This window comes from Capra hircus, chromosome 10, assembly GCF_001704415.2.
Source record: "Capra hircus breed San Clemente chromosome 10, ASM170441v1, whole genome shotgun sequence".
Classification (NCBI taxonomy): Eukaryota; Metazoa; Chordata; class Mammalia; order Artiodactyla; family Bovidae; genus Capra; species Capra hircus.
Window position 1 is genome coordinate 741,094 of NC_030817.1, and position 13,324 is coordinate 754,417.

The following is a 13,324-nucleotide window of genomic DNA, read 5'->3' on the forward strand; positions in this document are numbered from 1 at the left end:
AAGACTTATAAGCTACAGCTACTAAGACACTGTCGTGTTTATATCAAGGTAGACAAGTCACTGATGAAGTAGAATAGAGAGTCCAGAAATAGAACCACACAAATTTAGGCAACTGACTTTTTCTTTTATGAAGTTCAGTGTCAGTTTGGTGAAGAAAAGATAGGTTTTCAACAAATGATGCTGGAACCATTGGCTATTGTATGGGGAAAAAATGAACTCTGCTAAATACTGTTTGCTATAGGAAAATTTTAAATGGATCACAGGCCTAAAAATCCAAAAATTATAAAAACTTCTGAAAGAAAAATTTTTGTGGCCTTGGGTTAGGCAAAGGCACAAAATGTGCAATCTGTAAAAGCAAACATTGATAAATTCAATTTTATCAAAATTAAGAGCTTCTGCTCTTCCAATGAAACTTTCAAGAGGCTGGAAAGACAAACCACAGACTGTGATAGGATTACACATTATGTCTGTTGATAAAGAGCTGGTATCCGAGATACATAAAGAACTCTCAAAACTCAAGGGGAAAAAACCCTCCATTTTTTTTAAAAAGGGTGAAAGATTTGAACATTTCACCAAAGAAGATATATAAGTAGCAGAAGAGCACATCGTTAGTGACCAACATCATTAAAAGTGACCAACATCGTCAGTCTTCTGGGAAACGCACATCCAGCCTCAGTGAGGTAGCTCTGTACGCTCCCCGGAATGACTTAACAATAAAGCGACTGACCGTATTAGGGCCTCCAGGGAAAGAGTACCAGCGGGACACACACATAAATACGGAGTTAGCTCACCCGGTTATGTCAGCCAAGAGGCCCGTTACCTCCCTCTGAAAGCTGGAGGCCTGTGAGAGCTGCAGCAAGTCTAGTCCAAGCCCGACGGCCTTCGAGCGAGAGGAGCCAGGGGCGTGAATCGCAGGAAACCAGTGTCCCAGGTTGAGCAGGCATGCCAGAAGGGCCAGACCCTCTTCTCTGCTTTTCTTTCTGTTCAGGCACCTGTGTAATTGGCTGGTGCCACCATATTGGGAAGGAGATTCAAATACCAGTCTCATCCAGACATACTTTCTCAGACACACCCAGAAATAATGTTTACTCTCAACCAGTGACCCAGTCACGTGACACTTTTAAGTTAAGCATCACAAGCCCATCCCCATCACCTTGACCGCCATTTGCATCTCCTTAAACTATATTTGATCTCCAAATAAAGATAATAACAAGATTGTAATTCCACCTAACATAATACGGCTCTACTGCCAACCAGCTACCCCTCCCCCAGAAGAGAACGCAAGTCCTTGAGTGGTATGGCGATGCTCGCTCTTCCCTTTGAAATCCCGTAACTTAAATGCTGGAGTATAAACTTAAAATGCTTAAATACTGTGGTACAAAGTCAGCGGGTCTTATTGTATATATGAAGGAATAAGGCGGGGGAAAAACAAACACCTGTTTATACACACACATAGTCGTAACAAAACAGGGAAGAAACACTCCTGTCAGTAAAGTCCCCATTTCTGTAACTGGTTACATAGAAACGGGGTCTGTGTCGCCGGTCTGTAGAGTCCGTGTAACCTGGGGTCACAGCTGGCATCTGTAACTGCTGTCTCCCACCAGCCACTTGGCATTCCCTTTGCGTTCAGCAAGTTCCTCAGATTGTGGGGTGACCGCAGCCTTCGTTCCCAAAGAGTCTGGGCCGTTAGTAGTCCTGGCTGCGCTGAGCTGCGGTTGTTTTCAGTGGGCCATCACAGGCATGGTGATAGCAACAGGGGCCCTGATGCGCCTCCTGTGTCCGGGCGTGCCCTTCCTGGCCTCCCGTGTGGAGTAGTGGCCCAGCGGCCCGTGGTAGCAAGGGCCGTTCATCCCAGCCGCTGTTACAGCCCCTGCCGCCTCTGCTTCAGAGGCGTGAGGGGCGGCTCGGTGGCCATCTTAGCTTCCAGTTCAGTGGAGTCACTGCTAAATCTCTTGGAGGAAGCATTACTTCCCCTGGAACTAAGACCTTTAGGCCAGCAGACCATAAAGGCCTGGGAACAGAAAGCAGACATTCTGCTAGTGAATCACTGTGGGTAAGGTAAGTGGCCCTACTCCCACATCTGCTGCTTGATTTCTGGACCCGTGAATCCTGGCTATGAGAGAAATGGCACCATGTACTGGATGGCGATTCTGGGGTTTTCTCCTTCTGGAGACACTTGCCACCCTAACTTGCACGGTAACTGAATCTTCAAATGATCATCCCGCCATGATATCAAGCCAGCTGCCTCAGAAGGCTGCGGAACATGGTTGAGGCCAGTGACTCCCATGAGCGTGGTCTGTTGCTGCACTCTTTTTTGCTGTGAAGTGAGCTCCTTGATCATAAACAGAGCTCTGCAGACACCGTGATAGTGTACAGGGAACTGTCTACGCCTGAGGGCCACAGTTTTGGCAGAAGTACTGCTCGTAGGAGAAGTCCACATCCACAGTGCCTGCTCTAGTTAGAGTGAAAGTCTGTCCCTTTTATGATGACAGCAATCCGGTGTAATCAGCCTTCCCCCGGAAGCTGGCTGCTGACGCTGGGAGCTGTGCAGGCAAGGTGCGCAGTGTTGGTCTCCAGGCAGCGGCCTGCCTTCCCCCGGAAGCTGGCTGCTGACGCTGGGAGCTGGCCCAGGCAAGGTGCTCAGTGTTGGTCTCCAGGCAGCGGCCTGAAGCCCGATGAGCCTTGGGGAGTGGGGATCCTGCTGCTGAGTCCAGACCTCAGCTCCAGCCTCGCCTCCGTGGTCCCCGTGCCCATGAGTCCACTGGCTGATGACAGGGTTCGCTGGAGAGAGGCCAGCATATGCATTTGACTGGTAAAATCCTGAGCTGCTCAGGTCACCCTGCAGTGACCACTCACATAGTACACAAATGCCTCCCAGTTTTGCCCAGAGAGGTCTGTCAACAAAGCTTTCCCCCACACACCTTTGTCAAGTAGATTTCCTTGTCACCAACTTCCCATTCATATTCCTTCCAAGTCCCTGACCAGCCAAATTGCTGGCCACAACCCATTAATGAATATAAAAGTACACGTCTGGCCGTTTGTCCTTGCAGGTGCAGTGAGTGACTAGGTGCACTGCTCGGCGTTCAGCCCACTGGGAGGGTTTGCTCTCACCTTGCACGTCGTGCAGAGCTGTTTGTGAGCCAAACCTGAGTCTTCTGCCCCTCTCTCAGCCACGGCAGGGTCTCCCGGTGTGGCCATCCATAGATGCAGACTGGTGGAGAGAGGGCGGCAGAGCCGGGAAGGGGGCCGTGAGCATTCAGGCCGCTTCTCCATGCCGCGCGGGGCATCTTCAGCACCTGCGCAGTCCAGCCTCGTGTTTGCTGTTTCCACTTGATGGTGGAGTATTGCTGTGCACTCCCAACTCCATAGCTTGATGGACCAGATAAGTGGGCATCTCGGGTGGCATGCAACTTGGGGGCCCAGAGTTAAATGTTCAGGCCAAGTAGTGGACCAAGAGCTCTTTCTCAAAAGGGGAGTGGTTATCCTCAGAAGATGGCAGGGATTTGCTCCAAAATCCTTAGTGCTCTAGTTCACCACTCAGGGCTGGCAAAGGCTCCAAACAGCACCTGTCTGCCACTTCCAGCGTGCCTGGACCTGCTGAAGCAGAGGATCCAAGTGAGAGAGCAGCTTCACAGTGGCCTGGACCTGCTCTTCTTCTGGACTCCACTCAACAGCAGCTGTTCAAGTCGCTTGGTAAACTGCCCGGAGTAACACACCCAGCGATGAATATGCCGCTTCCCACATCCTGAGGCCTGCCGGGCATCGTGCCCCTTGTTTTGGTGGTGGGAGAGGCCAGCTGCACCAACACCCCCTTCACCTTGGCAAAGCTGTCTCGAGGTGCCCTGCACCTCTGGACTCCTAGAAACCCACCAGGGCGGAGGCCCCTGGATTTGAGGCAGATCCATCCCCACCCTGTGTCACACAGGGGCTCACCAGTAAGTCTCGAGACATCGCTACTTCTTGCTCACCAGGCCCAGTCAGCCTAAAGCCACCCATGCAACGGGCCAGCGTGGTTTTCTGTGAAGAAGAAAGGCAATCGAGCTTTGTGGACTGAATTACGACATAGGGCTGGAGAACGGCTAAGCCTGGAGGCAGGACGATGAGGGTACATGGCTGGCTTTCCCAGCCGAGAGGAGCGCCTTTTGGAGGGACTGATGGACAGGGTGGAGAAAAACCAGAGCTTGTATTTATTTACTCAAGCAATGAAACCACATCTGGTCCAGCAGCTGCACCCAGAGCTCCCGCCTGGCTAAATCTATAAAGATCCGCTGTCTTCTGCTCGGGCCAGGCGGGCGAGCTCACGGGCGCTGCGTGCAGCTTTCCACCGCTTTCTCGTCCTCGCTGGTGGCGCTAGCCTCAGCAGCCCCAGAGGTCCCGCGCCGCTTTCTGACTCACCGCTTTCTGACTCGCCGTTTCCCCAGGCGGAGGCGGTTCTGACGGCCTCCTCTTGGCCCTTCCCGCAGGAGCCGCCGGATCGGGGCGCCGGTGCGGGCTCCCGCCAGCTGCCGAGTGTCTGTCCCAGCTATGCATCCGATCCTGGGGTGGGAATCCCAGGACGAGGTCAGGGACGGCTGCATCCACTGTGGAGATGGACCTGCGCTAGAACTGGTCCATTCTGAAGGAAATCAGCCCTGGGATTTCTTTGGAAGGAATGATGCTAAAGCTGAAGCTCCAGTCCTTTGGCCACCTCATGCGAAGAGTTGACTCATTGGCAAAGACTCTGATGCTGGGAGGGATTGGGGGCAGGAGGAGAAGGGGACGACAGAGGATGAGATGGCTAGATGGCATCACGGACTCAATGGATGTGAGTCTGAGTGAACTCCGGGAGATGGTGATGGACAGGGAGGCCTGGCGTGCTGTGATTCACGGGGTCGCAAAGAGTCAGACACGACTGAGCGACTGAACTGAACTGAAAGCCCCTCTCTGGCCGATGGGTCTCCGGGAATTCATGTCAGTTCAGGGCCAGAGGTCAGAGGCCCGGGAAGGTCCGATGTTCCCCTTTCCCTGGGAGCGGTTACTCTGCTGAAAGGCTGGAGATCCCTCTGGGGAGGGCTGGGAGGAAGACGCACAGTCAGCTCTCAGGGTCCTTCCGGGGGACCCACGCTCCCCTCTACTCAAGAGGCTGTGGGCGTGTAAACTCGCTCCAGTGCGGGAATTGACGGAGGGGCTGGACGGGGGAGGGCGGGAGCGGCATCAGGGACACAGGAGCCTCGGAGGTGATGGGGGCGGCCGTGCCCTGGGCGGTGCGGGTGGGCTCACAGCCCTGTGTGTGTGTGTGTGTGAGAGAGACTGCAGTAATCAGATTGTGCACTTTACATGCTGAGTTTATTGTACCTCAATTTTACTTCAGCAAAACTGCTAAATTTTTTAGAATGTGCCTTTTACAGGATAGATTAAGAATTAAATAATTTTTCACTATTCTGGCTTATTTAATATCAGAACTAAGTGATGAGAAATATTTCTTGTTAAAATCAAATTTAAATCGTGCCTATTATTAAAATTCTCAACATGACTTTGCTTATTTTAAATGTGTTTTTGGACAGTTTGAGAATGCCTCCGAAGTATAGGAAACCTTGACCACAGTCTTGATAATTTAGGTCCTGTGCAAGGCCATACCCGTCGTGGTGGTGCACAAAAGGGTGCAGCTAACCTGACAGCGTCTACTAGTGGCCCCTCTGACTGGCGCCCACTTTGCTTCCGCGCGCACAGTCAGTCTTCCCTCTTTGCTTCCGCGCGCACAGTCAGTCTTCCCTCACAGGTTTCGTTCCCACCACAGCTCTGCCTCTAGAGAGACAGTGTGTTGCTGGTCTCTATGGCAGGAGTGTTCCGAGCCAGATGATGTTCAAATTTAAATTGTTTTTATTGCCGTTAGATCAGTTAGTTGGCATTCTGATTGTAGCAAGAGAAAGAGTCTGAATCAGATTATCTAAAATCTTAAAACTAGAGTAGATTTCTCAAGAATTTAAATAGGATTCCTTCCCTTTAATCCATTAATTATTCACTTTGTCTTGTTATTAATAATTTTGTTTAAAGCTTGGTGCTAACCTGTGATCCATGGGGTTTTGGTTTTGTTTCATTACTATACCTTTACAAAGAGTGCAATAGCTGAATTAACGTACATTACTTTTTCCTCCCAAGATAACCATTCTGACTGTCTTTCCTGGTGTAAAATCTTTCATGAATAGTCCATTCTTTACAAAATATGCACCATTCGGATAAACGTGTCCTTGCCTCGTCCCCAGATGTCTCGGTTGGCCAGTGCTTTTTCTGGTCGTTGAGCTCCTCCATCCCTTACTTGCTGCACTCTTCCCCCATCTCTGCATGCTTCCTTCAGTTTTTATTTGAGATGCTTCAAAATAATGTATTATCCAAATTATCTGTTTGCCTGTTGTTATCTACAGGTAGCCTAAAGTCAAGACAGATGTGTTTTTCTCGTTATCAGATTGCAAACTATGATAAGGATTTAGAATGAGGTGAGCGCTTTCTCCCTGTTATAGGAATCCCTTCACCAGTTACCCAGATGGTCATCTCTTTTCTGTCGGAGCCATCGTGAACAGGTAACACTGTTGTATAAGATATTTTCAAGGAATCCCCTTCCATTTTTCAACTTTAGCAGGTAGAATTTTTCCCTCCTTATTAAAGAGAAGTTGAAATTAGCTTCCTCTAACCTCTGCACGTTGGAGAAGGCAGTGGCACCCCACTCCAGTACTCTTACCTGGAAAATCCCGTGGATGGAGGAGCCTGGTGGGCTGCAGTCCATGGGGTTGCTAAGAGTCGGACATGACTGAGCGATTTCACTTTCCCTTTTCACTTGCATGCATCGGAGAAGGAAATGGCACCCCACTCCAGTGTTCTTGCCTGGAGAATCCCAGGGACAGGGGAGCCTGGTGGGCTGCCGTCTGTGGGGTTGCACAGAGTCGGACACGACTGAAGCGACTCAGCAGCAGCAGCAGCAACCTCTGCACGTAAATCCTAGTCCTGGGCCCCGTGCACTAAAGAGCAGAGCACTTCTATAGTTTCTTCCAGACCTTGCGTTAGGCCTCGGACGCTAGTTTTATGTAGGGTGGGTCTTGTTCTCTTAACTGTCCGTGTGAATCATTTCTAGCTGCTTCACCCCTCGGTACCGTTTGAGTAAAAGCTAAGCTCCCAGCGCCCGGATCTGGGTGCCTGCTCGGGCCTTCCTGTGCGTCTGCCCTTCTTTCTGCTTCACGCAAGTAGCACGCGCTTCTCTGACACGTGTGTTTCCCGCCGCTTTCACTGCCTCTGTGTGGCGCCGCCTCGTTCCGGCGTGCGTTGCTGCCCCACGGATGCCCTCAGCCACCGTCTCCTGGCAGTTTTCTGCCTCCCCTGCAAACTCCCTTGCCTGGAGCTGCGTAGGTCAGGACAGTCAGGCCCCCTCCCACCGGGGCACCAGGCCGGGGCGTCCTCTCGGCGGCTCTTCTGTCGTCCCCGGCAGTGCTGTTTCTGTCTCACTCTCTCTGACCTGGACATTTACAAGCTATACGCCGGGAGATGTTCATGTGGCTTTTTATTATCCGCCAGTAAAGTGTATTCTATTCATGTTTCATTGTGCTGTTACAAGCATATTTTTATATGAATTCAGGTCTAAGGGTTGTCAAAATCATGGTTTAAACAGGCTCTAGTTGTGTTGTTTAAGTCAGGGGTTGGCAAACTATAGCCTGCAGGTCAAATCCATTCAGCTCCCTGCTTCCGTGTGGCCTGTGAGCTAAGGAAAAATGAAAAGGTGAACAGCACCCATGTGAGGATGGTGTGACGTCTGAGTTTGGTGTCCATCAGGAGAGCTTTATTGGAGCACGGCTCGGGCGTCCACTGCGTGTCCTGTCTGGCTGCCTCTATGCTGGAGCAGCACTGAGGAGCTGCCCCGGAAGCCCTGCAGCTTCCAGAGCTGGAAGGACGCGCTGTCTGGCCTTGTTATTACTCGGCACCCCACTCCAGTACGCTTGCCTGGAAAATCCCGTGGACAGAGGAGCCTGCAGGCTGCAGTCCATGGGGTTGCTGAGGGTCAGACACGACTGAGTGACCTCACTTTCACTTTTCACTTTCATGCATTGGAGAAGGAAATGGCAACCCACTCCAGTGTTCTTGCCTGGAGAATCCCAGGGATGGGGGAGCCTGGTGGGCTGCCGTCTGTGGGGTTGCACAGAGTCGGACACGACTGAAGCAACTTAGCAGCAACAGCAACCCATTGCTCAGTAACAAATGACCTCAAAACCAGTGGCTTAAGACAGCAAACGTTTATAACCTCAGGGTTTCTGTGGATCAGGAATCTGGGCACAGCTTAGCTGAGTCCTGCACGTCAGGGTCGCTCGCAGGCTGCAGTCAGAGTGTTGGCTGGGCTCTCAGTGTCTCAGGGCTCACCCGGGGAAGGGTCTGCTTCCAGGCACAGGTGGTGGTTCCCGGATTCGGCTCCTCTGGGTGGTAGGGCTGTGAGCCTCAGTTCCTTGTGGTGAGGGCCCCTGCAGCCCAGCAGCTTCTTCATCAAAGCAGCGGAGAGTCTGCTGGGAAGGCGGGGTGTTCTGCTGCCTGATGCTGAGTGCACCATCTCCCATCTTTGCTATACGTTTGTGGTTATAACAAAGCCGCCAGGTCCAGCCCTCACGAGGCTGTGGATACATGAAGAAGAGCGATTGTCGGGATCTTGGGCGTCTCTCCGCCATGTGCCTTTCACAAAAAAGTTTGAAGATCCCTGGTTTAGGTAAAAATTTGTCCTTCCAATGAGTGTTGGAGCCTGGGCAAGGGCACCAGCCAAAGAATCTCATCTTGTTTTTCTTTTTCTTTTTTTCTTTTTTTTAGCATTTGTTCATTTGTTTATTTGGCTGCACCGAGTCTTGGCTGCTGCCCACAGGGCCTTCAGTCTTTATCGTGGAATACGGGGCCTGTGGTTGCAGTGGGTGGGGTCTTTTTTTTCTTTTCAGTTGTGACATGTGAACCCTTAGATGCGGCATGTGCAGTCTAGTTCCCTGACCAGGGACGGAACCCGGGCCCCTGCATTGAGAGCCCCAGGGAAGTCCTGCATGCGTTATTCTTAATTATCCAGCAGACGTGGCCTCTGGAGATACAGGGTAGGAGGGTCAAGAAAGAACTCCGTAACAGGCAGAAGCAAGTGGTGGTGTGGGACGGTCCCCCCAGGGCGGCCAGCTCCGCGGCCCCGAGAAGGCGTGCTCCTGTGGAGTCGTGGGCTGAGGGCCCCCGAGGCCAGCCCCGTGCCCAGTCACCTGCGCCATGTCCTTGGGTCCTTACAGCCCTGAAAGGTAGGTCGCAGCGCGTGCTGTCTACAGGCAGGTGAGAGACCGGAAGTGGCGTTATGCTCTCTCCAGGGTGGCGCGTGGTTCCCTGAGGCTGTGTTCTTTCCTGGTGAGGCAGATGCTTATTTCTGGTGAAGGACTGGGAAGGGCTGGCCTGTAGACAGCAGTAGGATTGATTTCATTCATCTCTGGAGTGTTCAGTGAGTGAGTTTTCACTCCTGAGAGGAAAAGAAATAGAAGGACACAGTTCTTGCCCCGAGAAAACGTACGTGTTATTTGGGAAGATGTGGAATAATTAGAGGGCAGTTGATGATGGGAGACGGTGCTGACTGGGGGCCGAGTGGAAGAGGAGTGCTGTGAGAATCCAGGGGGCACAGGGCCTGGGGGTTTGGGAGCATCAGGGATGCCCTGATCGAGCTGCAGGGCGGCCTGGAGCGTGGGTGAGGGGGCAAGCCAGAGCCTGGAGGCCCCGTGGAGTCCTCGCCAGCCTGCGGACGGCTGTCTGCGAGCCCGTGACCTTGTAAGTGAAGGTCGTTTTGTTCTTCCTAACCTAAAAGGAGTGTTCACTGCACTGCACAGCGTGCCTGAGGAGAAACAGTGACGAGAGCGCCCAGAGACGAGCACGGCTGAAGCGCTTCCTGTCCACCTCCTTCACCTGAGCGATGCTGTGCTCGCGCCGGAAATACGACTTCCCGTTTCGCAGTTTTTGTGTACGTTTCTGAGCATTCTCTAATGACAGACTCTTTGTGAGCATGATCTTGTACTGGCTATGTGTCATTCCATTGAGTAGACGCTTTACTGTTCCGCTCACGTTGAACAGCAATTTAGAGTGAGTGGAGTGTAGCGAAGTCTTTCTAACTCAGGTAGGCACGTAAGTGATTCTGTCATTTTGGGACCACTGGGGAACCAGAAAGTGAAAGTCAGCAATGACATGGGGAAGACTGTGAACTTACAGACAGCAAACAGAAATAATCAAGCTGTCTCCTGCCTTCTGCAAAAACAGTTAGAAGGTTATCTGCAAGCCTGGCCTAAGTGGTAAAGAACCAGGCTTGATCCTGGTTTGGGAAGATTCCCCTTGAGGAGGAGATGGCAGCCCACTCCAGTATTCTTGCCTGGGAAATCCCATGGACAGAGGAGGCTGGCGGGCTACAGCCCATGGGGTCGCAGAGAGTTGGACTTGCTGTGCACATGCGCACTGATTGAGACTGAGGAAGAAAGCTCCTGGTTTAGTAAGTGGAGAACAGTTAGATGTCTGTTGCTGCAGTGAACGTTTGTGCAGGACTTGCTTTGGGCCAGAGCAGCACTCTTGGCTCCACAGAATAAAGGAGTGAGGAAGACTGCTTTTTGTAGAGAGAGAGAGACACTGCTACTCCCGCTGAACTTACATGTTATTTGGGAGAGATAACTGATAGACAAACATGTGATAGTCTGCAAATTCCATGAAGGAAGATAAAGGGAAAGTTAGAGTGTGGGAAAAGCAGCAGAGTCTCACGGACGTGGGCGATGGGGGGATGGGGCCGTGGGGCTGATGGGGGCAGGGCGATGGGGGATGGGATTGGGGCGATGGGCAGATGGGATGGGGGTGATGGGGGCGATGGGGGGGTTGGGGTGATGGGGCCAATGGGGAGATGGGATTGGGGCGATGGGGCCGATGGAGATGGGGGGATTGGGGCGATGGGGGCGATGGGGGGATTGGGGTGATGGGGCCAATGGGGAGATGGGGGGATTGGGGCGATGGGGGCGATGCAATGGGGCCAATGAGGGGATGGGGGCCATGGGGCTGATGGGGGCAGTGCGATGGGGCCAGTGGGGGCAATGGGGAGATGGGATTGGGGCGATGGGGCCGATGGAGAAGGGGGGATTGGGGCAATGGGGAGATGAGGGAAATGGGCCGATGGGGGGATTGGGCCGATGGGGGGATTGGGGCAATGGGGGCGATGGGGCCGATGGAGATGGGGGGATTGGGGCGGTGAGGAGATGAGGGGATGGGGGCGATGGGGGTGATGCGATGGGGCCGATGGGGGAGATGGGGGGATTGGGGCTTTGGGGGCGATGCGATAGGGGAGATGGGGGGATTGGGGCCGATGGGGGCGATGAGGGCAATGCGATGGGGCCATTGGGGAGATGGGGGCGATGCGATGGGGCCGATGGGGGGATTGGGGCTTTGGGGCTGATGGGGGCGATGCGATAGGGGAGATGGGGGAATTGGGGTGATGCAATGGGGGCGATGGGGAGATGGGGGATGGGGGGTTGAGGCGATGGGGGCGATGGGGGTGAGCACAAACCACTGTCCTGCAGGCCACTGAAAACTTGTAATTGGGATAGCTCTTTGCTGTCACAGTTTAGTAGACAGAACATACGCAAGCTCCCTGGTTTTACTGCTTCCGTCACGCTTCATTACGGGAAGTTTCAGATATTTGCTACGGTGGACACCCGCCTACTGCCCTGATTCTACCATGAATGTTTTACGTCCTTGCTTGCTACATATCTGCCCGCTTCTTCCTCCATCACAGGTTTAATTTTAATCTTGATGTCCTCACCCTTTACTCCGTTAATTCTTTGGCTGATTGGTTATGGATCTTTTTTACCATAGGGGTTTTTAGAAACTTAAACATCCATAATTGGAACAAATTTTATATTCATTTCTATATAATAGATTTTTATGTGACTTCATTTGGTGTTTACATGTCATTTCTTGATCCACTGGAGTTTACAAGGCAAGGCCCTGGCCTTGTTCATCTCCCTCCCAGAAAGCTGGCTCCCTGGGGCGCGTGCCACGCCATGCCCGCCTTTCCTGTGTTGGCTGGTCGTTTTTTAAAAACAAGAAAGAAAAACGATGTGCCTCTTTGTTTATGCCTGTTTTTCCAGTGGCATCTTCTGTTCACTCGATACGGCTGTTAATTTAGTCAACCACCGTTTCATTTTCACAGTCCCGTAATACATTTTCACATGTAGTTAGGCAAATTCTCGCACTAGTTTTCAAATTTTTCTTAGCTGTGTTATCACTTATTGTTGCAAATGAATATTAGTATTATCCAGACTCTAAAATATCTGGTTGAAATTTTAATTCATAGGTATATCTTTTTTTTCCTCATTTGAGAAACAAGGATATTAAGAACCTTTTGATGGGATTGTTGCCTGGATGAAATGATAGTACACTACACCTGGAGTGTCTGACGTGCTTTGTTGGTTCAGAGCCGGTTCTGGTTTTGCAGAGGGCTCTAAGGTTCATTTAGGAGCAAGAGAAAACAGTCCTGGGTTGTCAACTAGTTGAGACGCCCCAGGACCGGTGTGCCTTCACCAGTGAGGTGGGTGCAGATCGGGTCTCGGGGGTAACTTCACAGCAACCACACACCTGATGCTTCACGTCCGTCTTGACCTGAGCACTCCAGGGAAGCTCTGTTAGAGGAAGGCAAGTCCGAGGTCACCCTGCCACAGGTGGAGGGTTGAGCCTGCCGTCTCCTTCCCTGCCCGCCCCCATTTCTGGCCGTCTCCAGGCCCTCACCGCGTCCCCGCCTCGCTGAGGAGCCCGTCCCACTGCACTTCCCGCAGGAGTGGTCCTCTGCCGCCTCCAGGGAGGCCCCCACTGGCCCCGCTCTTCACCCGGCAGGTTGCCGACCTGCTGCCCTCACTGGGGAAGGATGGCTGTGAGTTCTGCCTGTTGCCCATCAGCTCTGCCTTCGGCAGGAATTCCTGCAGATCTCTACTCGTTTCCTCCCTATCGGATGCCCTTCTCACCCCATCTAGCCTGCCCCTTCCCTGCATGTGGCCCCTGGCCCACCCGTCTTGGTTGCACACCGCGCTGTTTGTGTGTCCAGACCGCTGCCCTGAAGTGTGCACACGCCTCCTGCTGCTCGTCACAGGCTGGGCATCTCGGCGGGGCCGTGCCTGTTGTCAGGGCTCACTCCCCTCTCGCCAGCCCTCTTTCCCTGTGAACCCAGCACGGTCAGCGAGACCGACCATTCCTTCCCCCAGCACCTGGCATGGAGCAGACTTCCAGTAAACGTGGGTGACTCAGGAGTCAGGACTCTCAGGAGGAGTCCACGAGGCGCTTTGTG

At 52.6% G+C, this 13,324-nt stretch overlaps 1 protein-coding gene across 8 annotated transcripts in view; it reads left to right on the plus strand.

Moving 5' to 3' along the window:
* The window catches only part of RPS6KA5 (ribosomal protein S6 kinase A5), a 184,900-nt gene that overhangs the window by 141,625 nt on the left and 29,951 nt on the right, over positions 1-13,324 (plus strand). Inside the window, exon 1 of one of the 8 annotated variants that reach the window (XM_018053836.1) lies at positions 9,729-9,976. The exons of the other annotated variants lie outside the window; for them this stretch is intronic. The gene's annotated coding sequence lies outside the window, so the exon portion shown is untranslated. Of the gene's footprint in view, positions 1-9,728; positions 9,977-13,324 lie in introns of those variants that run through there. 8 annotated transcript variants of the gene reach the window in all.